This window comes from Enhydra lutris, unplaced genomic scaffold (genome assembly GCF_002288905.1).
Source record: "Enhydra lutris kenyoni isolate GAN:26980312 unplaced genomic scaffold, ASM228890v2 scaffoldscaffold20, whole genome shotgun sequence".
Classification (NCBI taxonomy): domain Eukaryota; kingdom Metazoa; phylum Chordata; class Mammalia; order Carnivora; family Mustelidae; genus Enhydra; species Enhydra lutris.
Genome location: NW_019154104.1, coordinates 16053695 through 16077780, shown reverse-complemented (window position 1 = coordinate 16077780; position 24086 = coordinate 16053695). Strand labels below are relative to the sequence as shown.

Sequence of the window (24086 nt, the reverse complement as noted above, 5' to 3'; positions counted from 1 at the left end):
CCCCCCATCAACCCTCAGTTTGTTTTGTGAGATTAAGAGTCACTTATGGTTTGTCTCCCTCCCACTCCCATCTTGTTTCATTTACTCTTCTCCTACCCCCTTAACCCCCCCGTTGCATCTCCTCTCCCTCATATCAGGGAGATCATATGATAGTTGTCTTTCTCCGATTGACTTATTTTGCTAAGCATGATACCCTCTAGTTCCATCCACGTTGTCGCAAAAGGCAAGATTTCATTTCTTTTGATGGCTGCATAGTATTCCATTGTGTATATATACCACATCTTCTTTATCCATTCATCTGTTGATGGACATCTAGGTTCTTTCCATAGTTTGGCTATTGTAGACATTGCTGCTATAAACATTCGGGTGCACGTGCCCCTTTGGATCACTGACCTGCACTTTTTTTCAAAAATATTCTCTCTTGGGGCACCTGGGTGGCTCAGTGGTTAAAGCCTCTGCCTTTGGCTCAGGTCATGATCTCAGGGTCCTGGGATCGAGTCCCGCATCGGGCTCTCTGCTCAGCAGGGAGCCTGCCTCCTCCTTCTGTCTCTCTCTACCTGTCTCTCTGCCTACTTGTGATTTGTCTGTCAAATAAATTTAAAAAAATCTTTAAAAAAAAATTCTCTCTTGATTTTTGATTGCTGATAACTTGTTAGTGACAGTTCAGACTCTAGCTTCCTATGATTTAGCCCAGCAGATGCCATCTAATAGTTATACCCATAAGGAAAATCTGTCTGAAATGGGAAGCATCATTTGAAATAAGAGAAATCATCCAACTTAATTAGGTCTGTATCTTCAAAAGGGGGAAGCCTCTGCACACGTCTGGGGTCTGGAAGAGAAACTGGCCTAGCGTCGTATGTATTGGAGTCTATTAGTCAAAGGAGCCACAGAACCCAGGGTCAAGCTCAGGGGAACACGGCCCCTCCCTACCTCCTGATGGGAGAAATATCAAAGCCTGTGTGGTTGCCACACTTTCCTTTCCACCTCCGTCCATCTGAAACCCAGAGTAGACATTTGCCCCCGAGTATTGCCCCTGCCTCTCCATGCCTTGTCCAAGTCTGCCCCCCAATCACCCATCTTTAAGAGCTACAGAATTTCTATGTGGGTCTTTCTGTCTCCTCCCCTGCAGCGCCCTGAGAACTCAGTCCAGACAGATACAGTCTCAGGGGATTACTGGGACAGGTTTTCGGGGGAACTATTCCTCAGCTATCACTGTACTTTGGAACCCATGAAGGGTTCAGGGAGCAGGTTTTCCTGCTTCTAGTGAGGCTTACACAATTTTTTGGCATCAGTAGTAAGAAGGGAGGAGTTTTTGTTTTGTGATTGGTCCATCCTACCTACAAAATGAGTGTTTACTAAACATTTCCTCTTTCCAGCAAGTGGTTATCATGAGATAATGATGCAATCCCCTTTAATAAGGTTTATGCACTTTCTGAGGGAACAAGGCCTAGAAAATCTCTAAACAGTTTCAGGCTTTTAATTGAGTAAGATGTCAGTGCAATCTAAGAGGACAGAGGGAACGCAGCGTCTGTGGTGAGACAGGAGCACTCAGCACACAAGTCCAGGGGCTGATGGTGATGAAGGAGAAGCGGACGAACCAGGAGACTTTCCCCAGAACCAGGGAAAGCAGTAAGAGGGGCTGCTCCTGGAGTAGCTCTTCCCCCCTTTGGAAGATTTTTTCATCAAGTCAATGTCATCCTTGCCTGGATCATGACAATAACCTCTTAATTGGTTTCCTCACTTCCTGAACTAAGTTAATGTTTTCAAAATAGAATCTTGTCATGTTACCTCCACTTTCTCCTCGGCTAATAGCTTCCAAAACTCAGGATACAAATAAACTAACACGGCCAATAACAAGGTTTGCATGATTCTGCCTGTTTCACTGCCTACTACCCCCCCTTCAGGGCCCCCCCAATCCGCTGCCCCCAAACTCTCAATATATTTGCCCTTGTTTTCAGGTCTCTAACCACACTGGCCATTTTTCAGGCCACATAGGAAACCACTTCTCCAGCCACAGAGGTTGTCCATATGCTATTCCCTCTGCCTGGAATGCTTTTCCCTTGTTCCTTCTCTGAGATCCCATGATTCATCAATCATTAATGCATTGTAAGTGAGAAGGGTGAACCATTCAGAGAATCACACAATCCTAGCAGGAAAGGGGCTGGCAAGGTTATCACCTCCAACAGCCCCCAGCCCTGGGCAACAACAGAACAACTTCATCCCCATATAACATTCAGATTTGTTCCATTTGTGGTGGAAATTGGCCATATCTGGTGGTAACCCTTCTTCTAAAGGCAATCTTGGAAACTGGTGGTGGAAAATCTGAGTCCTGGAGCATGCGCTTGAGACAGGAGGGGAGAATTAAAAAATATGAATGCCAAGGGAAAGGACAGTTGTTAACATAGAAATTCTCCCTCATTTTGTCATGGTCTGAGTTGACCCTCTCTCTTCTCGGAAGGCCTTAGCTTTTAAGACTTAGAGAAATCTCTTAGTTCTAATTCCCATGATTTTACCTGATTTATCCAAAGTCACCTGGCGAATTAATAAGAGAGGTGGGACTGGGTTGTCTCTTGACAACCAGTCCAGTTCTCCTGATAAAGAACATAAATGAGTCAGGAGTGGATGGGGTATTTCAACTCTAACTCTTTAAAGTCCTCGAGGCACCAAATTTACACGTTTCTTTCCTCCATCTAGAATGGGAAAAGCTTGGGACCCCTCCCAGATCTTTAGTGACTTCCTTGCCCTTTTGGACCCTGCCTCGACCTTGAAATTCTCTGCTTTTGCATTCACCCAGTCTCCCTCCAAGTGTAAACTCATTCCTTGGGGTAATCAATGTCCCTCTCAGCCAGAACCCCGTTACCAGGGAAACCATTCCAGGCAGCCCACTTAGGCTCATTGAGATGCAGCTGCAGAGCCCAGGGCCTGCATAAGGGCAACTGCTATCAGAGTGGGCAGTTTTTGGCAACTCTGGGGTGTTTTGTACCAAGTGGGACATGATAATTATGTATTCGTGGCTTTCATTATACGCCAGTTTAATTGTCATGGCTTCATTGTTTTTTAGATTTCTTTCTTTCTTTCTTTCTTTCCTTTTCTTTTCTTTTTTTTTTTTTTCTCCCCAGACCATTCAGCAAAAGAGGGAAATTGGTGCCATGGGGCAGATTTCTTTCTGGAAGAAACACTCACTTGGATAGAAAAATAAATCCAGTGACTTAATGCCATCTGATTGGTCAGGAAGTTTGTACTAAATGGTAGGGTTACCACCCCAACATGGCTGCCTACGGGCCCTCACCAAGGGCCTCGCACTATGTCTATATGAATGACAACAATACAAACTGAGCTGGGTTTGGCAGTGATCTACAGGTTCTCTTGAAGAGCAGGACCTTTAGAGGACACAGAGGCCATGGTTCCCTTTTAGGCTTCATTTGCATACTGGCCAGTCTCTGGCTGTGGACCATAAGTTTTTGAAGTTGGACTTCTTTTCTAAAATTGCATCTTTTCCCTGTCCATTGCTCATTGTAGCTTGGAAGTATGGCTCCTATTATTTTAATCATAACCAATAACAGGAGGCTCCCAATGTATGCACTGGCCAACTTAAGTGGGTGATTTTAAAAATAATGCCAGAAGGAACTCTGTTTTTACCAAAGGGTTGGACATCAGATTTCTTAAGATAGCTAGCTCTGCAAGTGAGCCTCCAATATGGTGGATGTGGTCAATTTACATGTATTTTCCTAGTAGCACATCTGTTGTGTGACAGCAATAGCTGACATGGATTGAGTGCTCACGGTGCGACAGACAGGTCGTCCCAGCTTTACCTCCATTACCTCCTTTAATCCATGCCTCACAGCAAGTTGTGATTGTGCTGCCTATCACACGGGAAGGGCTGCGGGGAGTGAGATGAGGAAGTTGAGAATATAAGATGGAAAACATGGGTTTCGGTGCTGGCTCTACTCTTACTGACCTGTGGAACCTGGAGCAAATCCCTTAAGCTCTTTGAGCCTTGGTTTCATTTTGGGTGAGCCTGAGAGAAGTGAGTTGTAAGTTATGAGGAGTCCTGTGGTGGTGGTAGTAATGATGATGGTAGATAAGCTAATGTTTACTCAGTGTTTACCATGTGTGTTTGTTTTTTGAGTAGGCTCCTTTCCCAGCGTGGGGCTTGAACTCATGACCATGAGATCAAGAGTCACATGCTCTACTGACTGAGCCAGCCAGATGCCCCAATGTGTTTACCACGTATTAAGCACTCTTCTAACCACCATGCATGGATTATTTGAATTAATCTTTATAGCAATTTGATGGTACTTTATTAGCTCCATTTTTCTGGTCAGAAACCTGAGGCACAGAGAATTCATACAGCTACTAAGGGGTGGGGCCAGGATGCTAACCATGAGCTCTATCTCCCGATCATTCCCTGCTACTCTGTTGCTGGTAGGATCAGAATGAAAGACCCCAGTCCTTGCTGTTATCCTGAGGGGGCACCAGTGGAGGTCTCCATAATTTGCCTCAACCTATAGTGCTTGCTTAAAGACCACTACGAAACAATTTGGCTTCCCTAATGCATTTGGGGTCTTAGATTCCTGTGGGAAGCCCTCTCTCTTCTCTTCACCACAGCAGCTCTTCTCCTTAGATGGCTGGTTTTATGGCTAAGACCTCTTGGGTAGCTACGCATCCGGCTGGGAGCTGCCCGGCTATGCTGCTTGGATGATCACCCTCATTTGATCCTGTGTCTTGGGATAAATCCCAAGCTTTGGATTTGGTGAGGGTCAGATTCTCCTGCCTTAACTGAGCATTCCATCCAAAGCTCACTGTTGCTTGGAAGAGCCTTGCATCATGCATTATTCAGAAGAGTGGATGAGTTCTGGGCCAGTGCCCAGACACTGGAAGAAATCATCTGGTAGAGCCAAGAAAATTCAGGCAGGGGCCTTAAAGGAATTCAGCCTGGTCTCCATTGCTCAAATTGCCTTTTTTTTTTTTTTTTTTTTTTGGTATAGCAATGCATGTATTTATTACAAGAAGAGTTTTTTTATTCTTTTCTTTTATACTAATAATTTGAGCCAGTTTATAGGAATGGGTAGGTGGAGGAATGTGATTCAGTAGTGTGTAAATGGGGCTACAGTTCATTTTGCGGGGCCATTATATTTTTTTTTTTCAGGTATAATTTCTTCAAGAAAATGATTTGCAAAGCTGGTATTAAGTCAGATTCTATGACAAGTAAGCAATGGTTCTCAACCTTGGCTGCACACTGGAGTCAATGAGGAGGTTTGAAAAATTCTGATGTGTGATTCTCACCCCCAGAGGTTCTGGTTTTATTAGTCTCAGGTGTGGCCGGGGTGTTGGAATTTTTAAAGGCTCCCCAGGTGATGTTAATGTGCAGCCAGGCAGGGCCAGATTCATGGGGAGTTAAACTGGGCAGTCACAGTGCTTAGAAGGGCCCTACACTTGGTTTAAGACTCCCTTGTTGCCATCTTGGAATTCTTAATAATTTTTGAACAAGGGATTCCACATTTTTATTTTGAGCCTGGTCCCATAGATTACATAAATTACAGCCCTGCAGTCGGGGTTATGCGCTCCCAGATTAGAGGAGCAACCCCACATAGAAGAGAATTCCACACCTGCCAGCTGATGGTCCTCCAGGAGCAACGTGTCAGTCAAGCCTAGCACTAGTACCCATGAGTGTTTGGACATGCCTTGGTATATTATTGTACCTTACAGTTCTTTATTCCTTTTCAAAGAGATTTTGAAAAACAGTTCCTAAGATAGTTATTAACCTTGCTATCCAGAACTCGTTTGGAAGTACACACTTGTACTGTTAGACACAGTGCCAAGAGGGCTGGCATGAGCCCATCTTTCTAGGAGGCCTCTCCTGTGATGATGGAGGCTTTGGCAGGTGGACTCACCACAGTCACCATGCACCCTCCCTTCTTCTCTAGAACCTTGTTTCATCATCAGTTTCTCCTGGTCTTTCTTGAATTTTTAATCTCTCCTTTGCTTCTGGCACTTTCTCCTCTCCTGAAAATAACTTTCCTCAAAGTACTACCCTTAACCAAGATGCTTTTTGGAAGCGGAGCTGCCCCTGACTGGCCCTGTGTCCTTAACTCTATGAAGCTTAACTTCTACTGCTCCAGCTTCCCAAAAGGACTTTCTGCAAGGCTGCTAGTTCCCTCCCAACTGCTGAAAATGCATTCCTTTGAGTTCGCATCCTGTACTTCTCTGGTGAGTTTAACAGTGTCAAAAGATGTTTTAATGCAAGTTCATGGGCCCTACCCAGACTACTGCATCAGAATCTCCGGGGAAGGGACCCTGACAGGTGTCTAAACAACTTATTCTGGTGGCTACAATGTGTGCTAACATTTGAAACAACTGCTTTATAGATATTTGTTGAAGAAATGGCATTTTAGCACATGGGAGACGTAATGAGCCAGCTTGGGTTTCTAGTTTCAGGTGTTTGCTTTAAGGTCTAGTATTGTAAGGTGGATGGACTGAAGACCAATAGCACTGGCTCTGGAGTCCTTCTCCCTACACTGGAATCCCAGCTGTGTCACTTACTACCTGTGCATCCTCGGGGGCCTGTGTTTCCACATCTCTATGATGGGATTGTCATCATTATGACCTACTTCACAGGGTTGTGCTGAGACTCAGGTGTAATACTGGAAGGCACTCAGAACTGTGTCTCAATATGGTAAGGATTCAGCAAAAGTTAGCTTCTAGGCTGTATAGGTGTGGGGTTTTTGTATTCATATTTAAATTTTATTTCCTCCCAAAGCTAAAGTTAAAATAATCAGCAGAGGAGGAGCTCCTGGGTGGCTCCATCCATTAAGCCTCTGCCAAGGGTCCTGGGATCCAGCCCTGCATGGCATGGTGATCACTGCTCAGCAGGGAGTCTGCTTGTTCCTCTGCCCCTCCTACTGCTTGCACGCTCTTTCTCTCTCTCAAACAAATAAATAAAATCTTTTAAAAAATTTGATGAGCAGAAGAAAGCCAAATCTGATAGGTTTCTATCTTTGGCCACTTTCCATGCGGTTAACCGTTCCTGGTATAGTTGCTGGGAAAGTCTTTTTCCTCTTAAAGCGTAGTCCTCAGCCATTTGTTTTCCTTCTCAGGTGTCCCCATCCACCTGCGATATATGTCATACTCTGATCAGAGATAATAACTTTCCACGGCAGGGGTTCTCTGCTGGTGCTTCTCAGCCCGCCGAGACTTTCGGATTTACTCTCATCTATAATCTTACTCCTAGTCTGGTAGTACTCAGTTAGTGCTAATATGGCCAGCAAGAAGCCATTCAAAAGGTAAATAAAGAATAAGACTTTTGAACTTGCAGAAAACTGGTTCTCAAAATTTCTGAACACTAGAATCACATGGGCATTAAAAGGAAAGCAAACACACAAACACCTCAATGTTGCCCAGGTCTTACCCCAGATCAACTAAATAAAAATCTCTAGGCCTGAGTCCTGGCATTGGTACATTTCAAAAGCTCCCTGGGTAAATGTGCTTTTCTACCAAAGTTGAGAATTATTGATGTAGAGTGAAACGTGGGACTCAGTATTGGGAGGTTGAAGATGGGACCAGTTTCTTAGGAAAAGGAATAAGCCCTAGTATCTGTTAACGTCTACAACTTATGTAGGTAAAGTGGTTCAGATATATTGGAAGAGAAGAGCCTATAAAGGGCCAAGAGGGAGCTGGAGATGGACTGGATGATTTAATAGGTCATCTCTCCTGTAGTTAATTTCTCTAGATCTCTTGCACAATATTGATTTTGTAAATCGCTATTGTCACATCTGCCCCTTCTGCCTGTGGGAACTGGTGGGTCTTAAAAATTGAATTGAGTGGGGAGGGGTAGTTTAGTCAATATGACTTGGGACATTTATATTAACTGTAGTGAAGTCAGGATTAATTTGAACCTTTTCAATACTTGATTAAGTGGCATGGTTTGTATTATCTACAAAGTATTTTGCAAATATCCTTTATGGATTTGGTACAGCTCTCACCTCCGCTTCCTGAAATGACTCCCCTTGTTTGTGAAGCTATTAGGACTTATATTTTAATAGCAATCAAATCAAGATACTTTCCAAAGGCCAAGTTGCAATTGTAGGAAGACACTGTAGTTTCTGCTGGCACATTAATTCTTTCAGAATGAGCTTATCCTTTGAAATACATTTTTTCCCCTCCACTCGGGTTAAATTTTCAGCTAGGTTATTTTCAGGGATAAGAATTAGGGATGCATGTATTATAAAAATTCTATTCTTTGTGAAAATTTTGCCTATTGCTTTAAGAAACTCAATAACCGGGGTGCCTGGGTGGCTCAGTGGATTAAGCCTCTGCCTTCGGCTCGGGTCGTGATCTCAGGGTCCTGGGATTGAGCCCCGCATCAGGCTCTCTGCTCAGCAGGGAGCCTGCTTCCCCCCTCTCCCTCTGCCTGCCTCTCTGCCTACTTCTGATTTCTCTCTCTGTCAAATAAATAAAATCTTAAAAAAAAAAAACCTCAATAACTACTTTGTTTAATTAAATAATTAATGCCTTTCCTTTTACCAAGAAGGATTTACTCTGTCTTTTTCAAAGGGCATACATAAGACCACTTCAAACACAACCTGTTCTTAACAGGGATTTTTTCATATCATTATGCATAAGCAGGGCTTCTGTGAAGAAGGAGAGAATTTTGAGTTGTCTAGTCCTAGTGAGGGGGATGCACCAAATCATCTACTTACTCTACCTCTCTTGTCTCTTATGAAAAAAATATTAAATGTGTCTGTAAGAATTATGGCCTCACATTGTGGGTATGTGGGTACGTGATTCTCCTTGGGATACCTTCGCATGACTTTGCACTTGCTAAACAGCTCATTGTGGCAGTGGGAGACACTGTTGAGAGAGGCCTTCTGGTTGTTTCTCTAAGGACAGAGTGTAGTGCAACGTGAGCTATGGAGAGCCCTGTTGCTCAGGCATGGCTTGAGGTAACAGCAATAGCTTGAGAAGGGTTAGATTGAGTCTATGGACCTGGATCAAGTGGGTCCTTTTACTGGTGAAGAAGTGAGATACCCTTGTCAGATCTTCCAGGCCTTCCTGTCTTCCTCTTTGTTCTCCATGTATTTCATTTAGCGTGTCCTTGAGTCAGTAAGGTCATTCCTGCTGCTGGCTGCCGGCTGCTTAACCACTGCCCCTCCTCCAATCTGGCCAGGGTTTGTTGCTTTGTTTTCACTGCTTATCACCGGTGACTTCTTGGCAAGGTCTTGCAGGGCATGAGCGTCCCCTCTGCATGACCCACCACAAAGTACTTCTCTAACCTCTGATGTTGATAAGCGCTTGCCAAGCCTCTCTTAAGTACTTGGCAAATGTTAGCTCTGCCTCATCTATTTCCTTTTAAAGATGGGCTGAGCAAGGGCAAGACCAATGAATGATAATGATGGTGAAGAAGATAACTATTTATTGAGAACCTATTACGTGCCAAGTCCTAGAGTACATCAAGCATAGCTATAGTTTCATTAAATCTTCATAAGCATGATACATGTACCTACTTGACTTGGGACAAAACTGAGGCATATATAGGTTGGCTAAATCACCCAGACTTGGTCAACATCAGAGTCTGAATTTGAAATCAGTCCTGACTTCAAAGCCAATCACAGTGTTCTGCCTGGATCCTGACTGTTCAGCCCCTAGCTATGTGCTCTTTGCCCAAACGGAGAGTCTGCTACACATTTTATACTTTGAGTGCCCAGGAAGCCTTGTTCCTCCTTTATTTGCCCACTCTGAGCTTGCCTTCTCAAGGCTCTTAATTAAAGGAATTTAAAAAAATTAACATTTTTTTAAGTGTTTTTCCTGTCCTGTGTTTTCCTAAGTTACTCAAGATTTCCTGGAAGGCAGCGTCAGATAAGGCTTATCATTTCTGAGAACGTCTTTTCTTGAGTTTTGCCAATTTGAAGCCTCTCTGGCGTCCTCCTGTAGCCCACCCAAGCCAGGGCTATAAGGAGCCTCTTCTCTCATAGTTCTTTTTTTTCTTTCTTCTAATTTCACAGCCCCCACGCAGTAGGGCGGGCATTACTGTTCCCGTCCCATAGATGAGGAGACTGAGTTACAAAGGGCCATGCTGACTTCCTTGAAGAGACAGTTAGATGGAACCTGGAGTTTATCACTCATAGCCCCTGGGTCTTGTACCCAAATCACACTTCCTGTCAGTCACCTTTTTGGCTGTTTGCATTGACTTGGGTGGATAAGATAGGATTTTGTTTCTTCTATAATTTGACATCGAGTAAATCAAAGAAAGCTTGGCTAGTATCTATCAGTGTCACTGGGAAGAGAAACCAAGGCTTCTACCCCATGTTAACAGGGAAAACTCTGGCTTTGGGGTGGAGCAAAGCTGGAGAGTGAGGTCAGCTGTCCATTACAGCTGGAGAGTGATGTCAGCTGTCCTACTCTATGCGTAGCTTGGAGACAGATCATGAACTTCAGAAATCAAGAGCACTAGGATTTGGGTGTCCTGGCAGAACAGTGGCTTCAAAGATAGAGTGTGTCTATTGCAGGGTTCATAAGGGCTAAAACTTCAATTTATTTTGTAATAAAAAAGGACATTTTAAAATTTATTGTATTTTTTAATATGTGCCTTGATACTAGCATCCTCAAATGTCTGATGTAAGATGACTGTGTGTCTCATATCATATTTACATGTCTTGAAGGAAGGGCAGGTTTTTGATATACATATCTTAAAGGAAAGGAAAGTTTGATATTGGTACTTCATCTGTTCCTTTGCCCTCAGAAAACTGGGATATCACATTGTGGTTGTGCCTGGTAAAGTGGATTTATGGATTACATGATCTAGTTTGTATGAAACTAACCTTCACAAAATAGACAAGTGTTTTATACAAGCTCCTTTAAGGAGGCCTTGAGTTGAAAATAATACCAATATTACAAGTGAGCAACAAGAAAATGGCAGAGCCATCACTTCTACTCCTAATTTGAGCTCTCTGTCAGCCATGTTATGACATAAAAACAATAAAGATATAATCAGGAGTGACATAAAACCAGCCACCAAAAATATCATCAAGAAGACCATTTGAAATATAGATTTATTTTCATCATGGTTAATGACAAACCTTTCCCTAAATCCCAATGTGCCTTGAAATGTTGCTTAATATTACTATGGAAGAACTATGTTGATTAGCAAGAAATTTTAAAATATTTTTATTTCATCTGTATCTCATTATTTTCGGTTTTATGTTTTGATGTAGGTTTTCTAACTTATATAATATTACAGTAGGTCCTATACATAATTTACCATTGTTATACATATGTACATACATACTACCTATGTGATGTATGATATATATGTTGTATAAATCTATATATACTATATTATGTATGATGTATATATATACATATGATAATTCTATATCATATATCTATATCATACTTGTATGCTCAAATAATTTTAACTGAAATGGTTATTTATGTATTAGGGAAAAATAGCTGCTCTAACAAATGCTTTTTAAGATGTATTGACTTAATTATATGAGGTTTATTTCCTGCTCATGCCTAGGCCCAGAGTTGAGTAGAGCAGATATGCAGATATGCAGATATGCAGATACTCAGGGATCCTGGCTTCTTCCATCTGCTGCCTCAGTCATGCATCCAGCAGATGAAAGAAGAGAGCATGGAAGATTAGGCTTCTATAGGTCAGGTCTAGAGGTGGAGACATCACTTCCACCCGTAGTCCACTGGTTAGAACTCAGTCACAAACCATCACAAGCTGTAGGGATTTGTCTGGGAAGGAATCTAGTATGTAAAGGAAAATGGTTTGGAGAAGAGTAGAACTATGATAATCCTGATCATAGTAGAAGACTGAAAAAGTGTGGATACTACTTGGCTTGTAGACATTGGACAACTGCAAAGATAATATTGTGGTTAGAATCTGATGTGTTAGAGTTTATTCATCAACCAGCAAATGTTTATTGAGTGTCTGTTATGTGAAGGCACTATTCTTGGCTCTAGTGACATACCAGTGGACAAAACATATAAAAATTTCTTCTGCCAAGAAGCTTATGTTTGAGAGGGTGTGCTGAACGAGAGAGGTTCCAGTGAGTGTAGGGGCAATGCGGAGTAGAAAAAAGGGTAAAACGTGATGTTTAAGCAAGGTTTGATTTTTACCAGTGGTTTGGGACTGTGCTGTCAGATCTGGCTTCATACCCTGGTTTCAGTAGTCACCCACTCGCCATGTTTTCTTTAGCAAGCTGCCTGAATGCTCAAGCCTCAGTTTCTTCCCTTGTAGGTAGGGATAATGACAGTGACCCGCATGGAAAGATGTTTTGATAATTAAATAAGAGAATAAACCTAAAGCTCTTAGTATAGCACTAAACACACAGTAAGCTCTCAATAAATGGTAGCTATGGTAATATCACCAAGAAAACACTAACTATTAAGAAGGATGAAGCTGTCACCTTTGCAGGCTACCATGGCCAATGATTTGCCAGGACAAGTTAGGTCTTACAGAACTTTCTCCTTTTGCCATCCAGCTGGTTATCAGGTCATTGTTGTGCTTAATGTTTTAATTTTTTTTAAGTAAAAGTGCATATTTAACACAAATTATGTATTTAAAATTATTACCTACCTATTGTTGAAAATATTGAAACTATGGGACAAAGAAAAATGGTAATCACCCATACTCTAACTATTCAGACACAACCACTTAAATCATGTTGGTATATTTCCTTCTTATCTTTTTTCTGCATGGGCTCAGGCTTAGGTAGGCACAGAGTGAAGTCCTCAGCTTGGTACCAGTACTGAGGGTCAGGAATCAAAATTGTCTCCCATCCCTCCATAACCCTTCAGATAGGAGATTCTCTGTAGGGTCAGAGACAGCTCTTCAACCAACCCAGTGGGCTCTTTTTCCCTGTCTCATTCTCATTCCTGTTGCTTTCCAGCTATACAATTTCAGCCTCTTTATCTGAAATGTGCTGGAAATTTCTGTTACCTGAATACTAATCAACATTTTTTCTTATATTGCTGCTCTGTACTTCTGGGCAGTTAGTGGGGTCAGGTGTACTTATTTTTTTTTTTAATTCATTTATTTACTTGAGACAGCAAAAGAGAGAGAGAGAGAGAGAGAACGCATAAACAGGAGGGAAAGAGGGAGAAGGAGGGAGAATTCAAAGCATAACCTGTGATAAGCACAGAACCCACTGCGGGACTCAATCTCATGACCCTGAGATCATGACCTGAGCTGAAACCAAGAGTTGGATGCTTAACTGACTGAACCACCCAGGTGCCCCTGGACCAGGTGTACTCATAAAAATATTTGTATCTCAGAAGACAGAGGTGGTTTCTTGGCTTTTTCTTGCTTAGTCTATGGTAGCCAAAGGTGCAAGGTGGCTCCTGGAAGCCATGGGCTAAATAAAACCACCATGGGCTCAATAAAACCAGTTAATAAATCAGTTACTCTCTATTCATTGAGGAATGAAGAGGTTCCATACTTATGCTGCTCTAGTAGTCACTTCATTCTCATCATCCAGTAATACTGATTGTGTGCTTACAATTAACAGTCATCAGTCATTTATTTGGGCTCAACTACTCTGTGTTGACCCTCTATGGGAGGTCCTTATCTTTTCAGAGAAACAGAGACCAAAGAATAGAGGACTTGGTTCAGTTGAAAGACAAACTGCCTTGGGAAGAGTTTGTTCTTGTTTTTGTTGTTGTTATTTATTATTATTATTATTATTATTATTATTATTATTTGGAATAAGAAAGAAATAAGCTGGCAACTGGGCATTTGAAATATCTTGGCATTTTTCTGAATCTGGTACTGATTTCATTTGGATTTTCCTTGAGTCAAAGTTTGCTTTTGCCTCTCACAGGCTTTCTTCCAAGGTATAGATAATGCAAATTGGTAATGTAAATAAGGCTGTGGGGGAAAGATCTTATTGCAACACTAAAGACAAATATTTTCTTTACTCCTACCACTAGGTAGATTTCCAATATAAGTCTGAGGAATGACTTTAAAAGGTCTTATAAGTCCCTGTTCTTAGAAACAATTGATATGTGAATTACAAACCTCTCCTATCTATTCATTGAAGCTGGTACTCCATAAATTTTACCAGGTAGTGCTTTGGCAGTTTTAGCTATGGGGAAGTAAGAAAATTACCATTTAAAATACCATTATTTAGTCTTTTTCCTAAATTAGGTTGGGCTTCCTTATCCTTTATCCCATTAAGGTGGCTTGAGGATTTTATAATTGGACATGCAAAGTGAAACATGTTTTACACAGGGGGAAACTCTAGAGCTCTTACAAAACAATATAGGAAACGATGCTAGTTACTAAGGTGCAGGGGATGGGGAAGCTGAGAGCCTAAACTTAGTTTGTGACCAGAGGTATCAGGAGTTAAATACTGGTGTGCTGGTTGGACTTTGTTCCTATGCCGTTCATATGCTTCCTAAAATGGGATATAAAAGTTGAAGATGTAAAACTGCCATGGGTATGGCCATCCGTTATGGATTTAGATAATATTGAACTACTATGAGTTCCCAAGCCCCCAAGAATAAATTTCTGAAGTTTTAGAGAGTCCTAAGAAAGACTTATGATATGGTCATGAGAGGTTCAGTCCTGACCACTAGATCTCCCAGTTGACCTGTAAACTGGGGTAGGGCTACAGAGTGAACACAGTTTGTCCATGTTCTACAAATTATTCCTTACTGGAGATCACATGCTGGTCTCTCAGGTTGGACCAGCACCACAGATAAGCAGAAATACTCCCTGAACTGGGAGTCAGAGGATCCAGGGTCCAGCCTGGTTTTGTGGGTTCAGGGGCCCTTCTATCAATCATTTAATCTTTTGTACATGAAATGAATCCACCTGTGAAATGGAATTGGTAAAGTTCTTTCTATAGCCTGCTTTATAAATGAGAAAACTGAGGTTCAGAGAGGTTAGACCATATGTCCAATATCACAGACCTGTTAAATGGCAGAACTACCCAATGCAATGGTGCTTTTTCACTAAAGGTCTATGCAAAAGAAAACGCTATCGTATGTGTGAAAGCAGTCTTCAGAATGTTGGTAAGGTTAGACTTCTTCATACATGGCCCCTCTTTCCCACTTTTGGAATTTTGATTCCCTTCTTCCCAGTGCCTAGTGTCCAGTTGCTTTTCTTATCCTTTTATTTATCTTCCCTATCCTCTTCCATTACCTGTCCTCTCTTGGATCTGCTGATTTGGGCAGTTTTTGGTTTCTAACCATGTCAATGAACCCATTCTGTGTTCTCCCTCAGAATATGTCTTCCTAGCCTACTTTCTGTTTTTCTGATACTTTAAATAGGTTAGTGTATCAACAGCCCAAGGTGGGGCATTTGCTTTTTAACAGCTATTTATTGGCAATGCATTGACCTAGAGTCTAAAACAGAGCTGTGTGTGTTTGAGAAGCCAGAACTTTTTTGTTCCTTTTTTCTTTTTTTGTTTTCTTTTTTTTTTTTTGGCTCCAGTCAGTTTATAAATTGGCAGAGAAGATGGCTTCAGTTTGCTATAGGGTTTAGTTAAGTGTAAATGATGATGTTATGGGACTAGTTCAAAGAAGAAAATATGTACTCAAAAGCCAAGGACAATGTTAACAGGGTGAGACTCCGTAATTTCAATTAGCAAATCTTAAGCACTGACTGGAGAGGGGTTCTGTATACTTGTTATCCTGGTTTAAAAAGAAAAGTTCACCTAAGAAGACATACAAATGGCCAACAAACACATGAAAAAATGTTCCACATCACCTGGCATCAGGAAAATACAAATCAAAACCACAATGGGATACCACCTCACACCAGTCAGAATGACTAAAATTAACCAGTCAGGAAATGACAGGTGTTGGCGAGGATGCGGAGAAAGGGGAACCCTCCTACACTGTTGGTGGGAATGCAAGCTGGTACAGCCACTCTGGAAAACAGTATGGAGGTTCCTCAGGAAATTAAAAATAGAGCTACCCTACAACCCAGCAATTGCACTACTAGGTATTTACCCCGAAGATACAAATGTAGTTATCCGAAAGGGTACCTGCATCCCAAAGTTCATAGCAGCAATGTCCACAATAGCCCAACTGTAGAAAGTGCTGAGATGTCCATTGACAGATGAATGGGTAAAGAAGGTGTGGTATATATGTACAATGGAATATTACTCAGCCATCAGAAATGATGAATACTTAACCATTTACATCAATGTGGGTGGGACTAGAGGGTATTATGCTGAGTGAAATAAGTCAGTCAGAGAAAGACAATTATCATATGGTTTCACTCATGTGTAATATAAGAAACGTGCAGAGGATCATAGGCAAATGGAGGGAAAACTGAATGGGAAGTCATCAGAGAGGGAGAAAAACCATAAGAGACTCTTGGAAACATACTGAGGGTTGCTGGAGGGCAGGTGGGTGGGAGGATGGTGTAATTGGGTAATGGGCATTAAGGAGGGCAAGTGATGTGATGAGGACTGGGTGTTACACACAACTGATAAATTATTGAACACTACATCTGAAGCTAATAATGTACTCTATGTTGGCTAATTGAATTTAAATTTTAAAAAATAATTCACCCTGTGAGTCTGCTTATGTTAAGTATATCACTAAAAAAAATCAAATTAGTGTATTCGTAGTCATCATTTTTTCCCCCTCATTCCTTGTTACCAGTTCCAGCCAGTCTTACTTTCTGAGGCTCTTTCATAGCCATTCTGACATCTCTTCCACCCACAAGACCAAATCTGAGAATATGCCATTATGCTGGTCTTCCAATCGAATTCATTGTCTCCAATCCCTCCTTGCTCCAATTATTCCAACACAGCGATCTGGATGCCAAACTGTTTTCCCTTCTCAACTCTTGACACCCAGCTAATGTAGCCCATGTTTCAGGAACACAGAACTTACTGATTTCACCCTGATTTTGCTCTTACACTTTTTTGTAAAAGTGCACATAATCTTCCATCTTCCTTTACCCCTGTTTTGTAGCTGCCACCTTATCGTTCCAGGTGTTGCTTGAATGTTACATCCTTGGGATGTTTTCCCTTGAAATAGTTAAGTAGTTCTTACAGCTTTTAGTCCATTTGTTATACCACACACCAGATTGTATTGTAATCACTTGTTTTACTTATCTTGGCTCATATCTACACTCCAAGTTTTCCCTGGTGCCTATCTCAATAACCTAATAAAAAAGTGTCTGTATAAGCAGACTCACAGGGTGAATTTTTTTTTAATTTAAATTCAAATGAATGAATAAATGAGAAAGTAAATGAGTAATGAACAAGTATCAATTTCATACCATCTTCATACTTTGAATAGCATCTATCACCATACTGAATTTAAGTCTGATGATGTATAGATGTCTAAGGGTCTAAGGTTGGACTGAACTGTAAACTTTGTTCTTTTTTTTTTTTTTTTTGAACTGTAAACCTTGGAAACAATGCTTATAGGCCTGAAGGTCAAGGTCTCAATGGCTGAAGTTCCTTCTACATTGGATCACAAGCAATGGAAAGGGTATCAACCAATAAAAGAATTAATCCAGCAAACCACAGAGTACTACTTTTGATACTAGTGTGAATACAAGAGGAAGATTACCTTGATTTTCGAAGAGTTTATACTCCATCTGGGAAGTCAGATTTACAAAAATGACTTATACTTACATAGTGCTTAGTATTTATTAGGTACTCTTCTAAGAATAATTATGTCAACAAATTTAATCCCGCTGGACCCAATTAAGATAGGCCCTAGCATTATCCCCCATTGTACAGGAAAGGTATTGGTACTGTGCATGTTCTTTGAGATTATCTAAAAAGTAAAAATATGATATGTTGAAAACATTGTACATGTCTACTCACACATAGTACGTGTTTAAATGTTTATTTCTGTCGTGTTTTTAAATAAACAGTTATCTTCTCCTTCTATGAAATTAGATAAAATATGTGTGTTATAAAAAACAAATGGCAGGGTATCATAGTGCAGAAGATTAGAAGAGGTCAGTTGGAATGATTAGGGTGGGAAGCTTAGGTAGAATAATGAATCAGTTCTGGGTTAACACACCAAAGGCTCTATCAAATATTCATGACATTGCCATGGCTCTGGGCTTCATGAAAAGGAAGTATCCAAACTGGTGTACATTCTCAACACCCAGATAACACTGTCCTGTTTAAACCCTGAACTTTGGGGTGCCTGGGTGGCTCAGTGGGTTGAAGTCTCTGCCTTTCACTCAGGTTGTGGTCCCAGGGTCCTGGGATCAAGCCCAGGAGCATCAGGCTCTCTGCTCAGTAGGGAGTCTGCTTCCCTTCCTCTTCTCTCTGCCTGCCTCTCTGCCTACTTGTGGTCTCTGCCTGTCAAATAAATAAATAAAATCTTAAACCCTGAACTTTAACATTTATAGTATCTCAAGTGTATTAGAGACCAGGGATGTCAAGTCCAAAGGGAAAGGGAGCCATTCATGGTAGAGGTATGTATTCCTCTGAGGTCAGAGAGCATAGTGGTTGTCAGCAGGATGGGAGCAGGAGGGTTGAGATGGGAAAGGTGCTGTTGTGAGTGCAGCAGTGTCAGATAGCTCACCATGAAGCAGGTGTCAGAGAGGAAACACATACGCCACAGCAGCAGCCGATGGCAACTGTCTTTTGCTACTCCTTAATGGCCTCTTTTTCAGCTGATGAACAGATAATCCACCTGTGTGGAGATAGCTTAATGCAAAAACAGCTGTGTCTTAAATATATAAACACTCCTCAGGAATCTGTAAACCAGGGACAAAGCCATGTGGTTGTGTATCCTTTCTGCGGTGCCTGTGAATTGAAGCTGTTCGTGGAGACAGCACGTGTTACCTGTGTCTCCCGGATGGAGCAGAGGTCAGCGCGCCCATTCTTCTTCAGTGTGGTGATCCAACAGCAAAGGAAGGGCTGCTGGATGTGAGGGTGTGGGAGTGGAAGGAAGAATCAGTGGTGTGATGGAAATGCAAGGTAAAAGGGATAGCTGGTGCCATCTGTAAATGAGAAGGAGCCCCCTGAACTCCTGGCAGAGCCGTTGAAATGGACTTGATAAGGAACATAGGAAAACTCATCACCCACATTTTCTGTACTATCTCTGTGGGAGGAAAAAAGACCTGTGTGTTAATAAGCTTTTTAGCTTGGATCTGAAGATTCTAACGAGCTACCAGAATAATATTTGTAATATTCTTTAAAAATTGTTTTGGTTTTGAATGTGTGCTTTTATTTAGTGTTAAGAAGGTAAATTGTTGAGCTTTTGTGGTTTGATTGAATTATATAAGATGGACAGTTTGAGCATGAAAGTGCATGTAAGCATGAAAATGGAGTGGTAAAAAAAAAAAATAGATCCCTATGGGGTTCTAAGGCTTCCTATATATTGATTCATGTTTAGTTTTGTGGGCATTCAAATTATAAAATAACTCTGTAGATATTAGATGATGAGATCTTGCATTCTTTGATTAGAAGTTGCTTCTCTAACCTGAGATATGAAATGCTGTAGAGTGAGCCAGATGTGTTTATGTGCCTAAGGGGACTTTGACTCCAAAGAAATCTTTAGTATGAGTTTTATAGTTCTTTCCTGCTTAAAAGAAGAAAGCATCACTAATCAATAGTTAAAAGTAAGGGTAGTAAGAACAAATAAAATTATACCTAGACGTTTGTATTTTTTAAAGTTTTGTCTCTACTGTTCTTTTAAATACGTCATGTTCGTATTTTTTAATGCTTCAAAAAATCTGCTCTGACTAAAAAATATAATTTCCATAAAAAGGGTTCAACAACCAGTGTGATGTTATATTTATTTGAGGTTTGTTCTATAATTGCAGTTATCTTCAATTAGTAATTGCCTAAACTGAAGTCATAGTATTTGTAAGGAAATAGCTTTAATAACTCAAAGCCATACTGGGAAAATATCTGTATTAATTCTGAAATGTTTCCCATCCTGGTTTCTAAAGACCTCTGTCATTGAATTGCAGTTGTAACATACTCTTACATAAAAATCAATTATTTCATATTTCATACTAATAGATACTTAAACTTTTGATAGATTAATGTTTCCTAAACCCCCTGTAATTAACTCTTTTAAACTAAGCCTTTGCCTCAGTGATACTGTCTAGAGTACTTCCAGGAATTATAAAAAAAGAAAGCCTAGTTTCTGTTCCCCTTAAAATATGTTAGAATTGTAGGTTTGGAAGAGACTTTGGAAGTTACCCAAAGTTCCCAGATAGAGTTGGGATTCCTTTCACAGCTGACCCTTAAGATGGTTATTTGGTTCTGCTTAGCCAGCTCCAGTGAGTGGGAATTCACTATATTTCACTGTTGAAGAATTTCTAGTTATTAGAAAATTCTTCTTTATAATGGGGGCCAATTTGTCTCTTTGCAAGTTGACTGTGGAGGTACCATTTGGAAAAACATAGAACTTTTTTACTATTCCTTTTTCCAATAAACAAAACTTTAAGTATTTGGTGAAAGTGATCACTCTACCTTTCAATATCTTCAATCTGAGACCCCTCAGTTGTTCAGCGTTTTTATGGTTATAAATGTTTTACCATACTATTCTGAACACTTTCAAATTCGTTAGTGTTCTTTTTTTTTAAAAGATTTTATTTATTTACTTGACATACAGAGATCACAAGAATGCAGAGAGGCAGGCAGAGAGAGAGAGGAGGAAGCAGGCTCCCCACTGAGCAGAGAGCCCGATTTGGGGCTCGATCCCAGGACTCTGGGATCATGACCTGAGCCGAAAGGCAGATGCTTAACCCACTGAGCCACCCAGGTGCCCTGAATTTGTTAGCGTTCTTATTAAGATGTTTCAGGACAAGATTCATCCATTCATTATATACCTATTAAGCTACTATTATGTGCCAGGAACTAAGGATGCAATAGTAAATAAGGCAGACAAGGTCTCTATCCTAAAAGGCATAGGCAATAAACAAGTAAACAAAACACATGCATATTATGTTTTCAGGTACTTTTAAGTGCTGCAAAGAAAAATCCTGTAAAGGAGAGAAGTTATTGGCAATTATTGTCAACAAAGAAGGGCTATTTTGGATAGGTGGGTATTTTAGATAGATAGGGTAGTCAGGAAAGATTTCTCTGAGTAGGTGGCATTTAACCCAAGACCTAAGTGTTAGTGCAATGTAACTGCAGTAGTCTTGAGAAAGGATGTTCAGGTGGGGAACAGCAGTTACAGAAGCTCTGCGGTACATATGATGTTGCAGAAGTTTCCAACAGGAGTGTTCATAGCTTTTCCCCCTTCCCATTATTAACAAGGGACCCTTTAAAGTGAAGTCTCCATGCTTCAGTCTCAGGGAAAATTCTCTTTTCCTCTTGTTCAACGTATCCCCTTCTCCATTACACACACATTCTCCTAAAGATAATATCATCTCTGCTATATAGGTCCTTAGGAATTTAGTGATACAAAATTGAAAGACTGAAAAGGAAGAGCATTAGATTGGCAGGAAGAAAATGGGTATGCTTAGGGAACCTGGGTGGCTCAATGGGTTAAGCCGCTGCCTTCAGCTCAGGTCATGATCTCAGGATCCGGGGATCGAGTCCCTCATCGGGCTCTCTGCTCAGCGGGGAGCCTGCTTCCCCCTCTCTCTGCCTGCCTCTCTGTCTACTTGTGATCTCTGTCTGTCAAATAAATAAGTAAAATCTTTAAAAAAAAAAAAAAAAAGAAAAAGAAAATGGGTATGCTTAGCCAGGGAGGCATCACTGGAAGTTGCAAACTCAGATTTTTACAGATGCTAAGGGTAACATAAATGAGTGACACAGGTTGAGTGTAATGCAATGAAAAAAACACAGCTGCAGTTGTCACATGTTCCATATAAACAGGTCAGCTTCTATTCAGCTAAAGAATATTGTTGGAATGCATAATGCAAACCCAGTGTTGCCATATGTCCCAATTTTTCAAGAACAGTAACAAATCTGTTTTTATATGAGATTTTCCAATTTTAGAAACACTGCTATAGGGACTTCTACTTCCAGGAAGATATGGTAGACGTATTTTCCCCTATTCTATCCATTAAGTATAACTAAGAACCCTGGACATTATATTTAAAATATAAAAAGACTCTGAAAGATGGAGAAAAAAAGGGCAAATCAGCTAAGGAACTTGGGACCCTAGAAAATATACTATTGTGAGCTACCTGGGTTTTTTTTTTTCCTCCTATATTCCAGAGTTGGAGCTAAAGAATCTAAAAAGCTGGAAACATCAATCGGCATTGACCAAAAAACCTCAAGAAAAGCCTACTCTGCCTAGCCCCCAGATAGGAAAGGGGAAGCTTAGCAAGACAAAAACTTAGGAAATAACTACTCTGTTCCAGCCAAATAGTATAGAAATATTTAATAACAATCATATAATAAACATGGGAGGAGGGTAAAGGAAAGTAAGGTTTCCATACTTCACTTGAATTGGTGGAATAAAGGCACTAGTAGATTGTAATAAGTGATGTATACATAATGTAATACCTAGAACAACCACTTGAAAAAGCTACACAAAAAGATATACTCCAAAACACTATAGGTGAATCAAAATGTAATTCTAAGAAAAGGTTCAAATAATCAGCAGGAAGTCAGGAAAAAGAAAACAAAAATGAAAAAGAATACACGATAACATATTTTACAACAATAAAATTTTTCACATATCAATAATTAAATGTAAATGAATGTAAGTGGTCTATGTAAGATAGAGATTGGCAGGACAAAATATGACCCAACCATTTACTATATAAGAAACTCATTTCTAATATAATAATATAAGTGCAATGAAAGCAAAATGATGGGAAAAGATATATCATGTCAACATTAATTGAAAGGAAGTAGAAGTAGCTATATTAACATCAGGTAAACTAGACTTCAAAGCAAAGACTATTACTGTAGTTAAAGAGGGACATAATGAATGATAAAAAAAGAAACAATGTACCAAGAAACCATAGTAATCCATATCCCAAACAGCAAAGCTGAAAGATAAGTGAAGCAAAAACTGATAAAAACAGAAAGGAGAACTAGACAAATCCACAGTTGCAGCTGGAGACTTCACACTCCTCTCAACAACTGATAGAAAACTACACAGGCAATCAGCAAGGATATGTGTATTAGTCAACTAGGGCTGCCATAATAATACCACAGACTTAAACAACAGAAATTCTTTTTCTCACAGTTCTGGAATCTGGAAGTCCAAAATCAACGTCTCAGCAGCTTTGATTTCTTCCATGGCTTCTTTTGGGCTTGAAGATAGCCATGCTCTCATGGGTCCTCACATGGCCATTCCTCTGTGGTACACACATCCCTGATGTCCCTTCTTACAAGAATACCAGTCCTATTGAATTAAGGCCCACCTTAATGGCCTCATTTAACCTTAATGATCTCTTTAAAGGCCTTATTTCCAAATCTAATCATGCTAGGGGTAGGGCTTCAATATATGATATTTGGGGGGGTGGTGAGGTGTGGGGACAAAATCCAGCCCTTAAAAACACAGAAAAACTAAACAACACCATCAACCAACAGGATCTAATTTGACATTTAGAGAACATTCCATTCAACAGCAGCAGAAAGCACATTTCTCTCCTCACCGCTCCCTCCAATTATCCATAGAACACATACCAAGATGGATTACACCCTGGGCCATAAAACAAACCCCAACAAATTAAAAAAAATTAAAATCATACAGAGGGTGTTCGCTAACAAAAATTAACACCAATCCTATACACTATCTTCCAGAAAATAGAAAAGGAGAGATCACTTTCCAATTTACTTTATGAAGTTAGTATTACCTCGATACCAAAACCAAAGATAGCACCAAAAAAAAAAAGAGAAAACTACAAATAGTATCTTTTATGAATGTAGTCATAAAAATCTTTAATACAATTTTAGCAAGTATAATCCAACAATATATAGAAAGGAGTTTGCATCATAAATGTAATGCAAGAGGTGCAAAGCTGGTTCAATATTGGAAATTCAGTCCATGTAAGTTATAATAATAGGCTGAAGAAAAAAAAATCACATGAGCATATCAACTGATGCACAGAGCATTTAATAAAATTTAACACCTATTCATGATAAAAACTCAGAAAAATATGAATAGAGAGGAACTTCCTCTGACAAAGAGCATCTATGAAATTCATAAAGCTAACATACTTA

The 24086-nt window shown here is 40.3% G+C and overlaps 1 protein-coding gene across 2 annotated transcripts in view; it reads left to right on the top strand.

Moving 5' to 3' along the window:
- LOC111148522 (neurexin-3-beta) overlaps positions 1–24086 on the top strand; it is a 1534880-nt gene that overhangs the window by 108673 nt on the left and 1402121 nt on the right. The window lies entirely within an intron of this gene.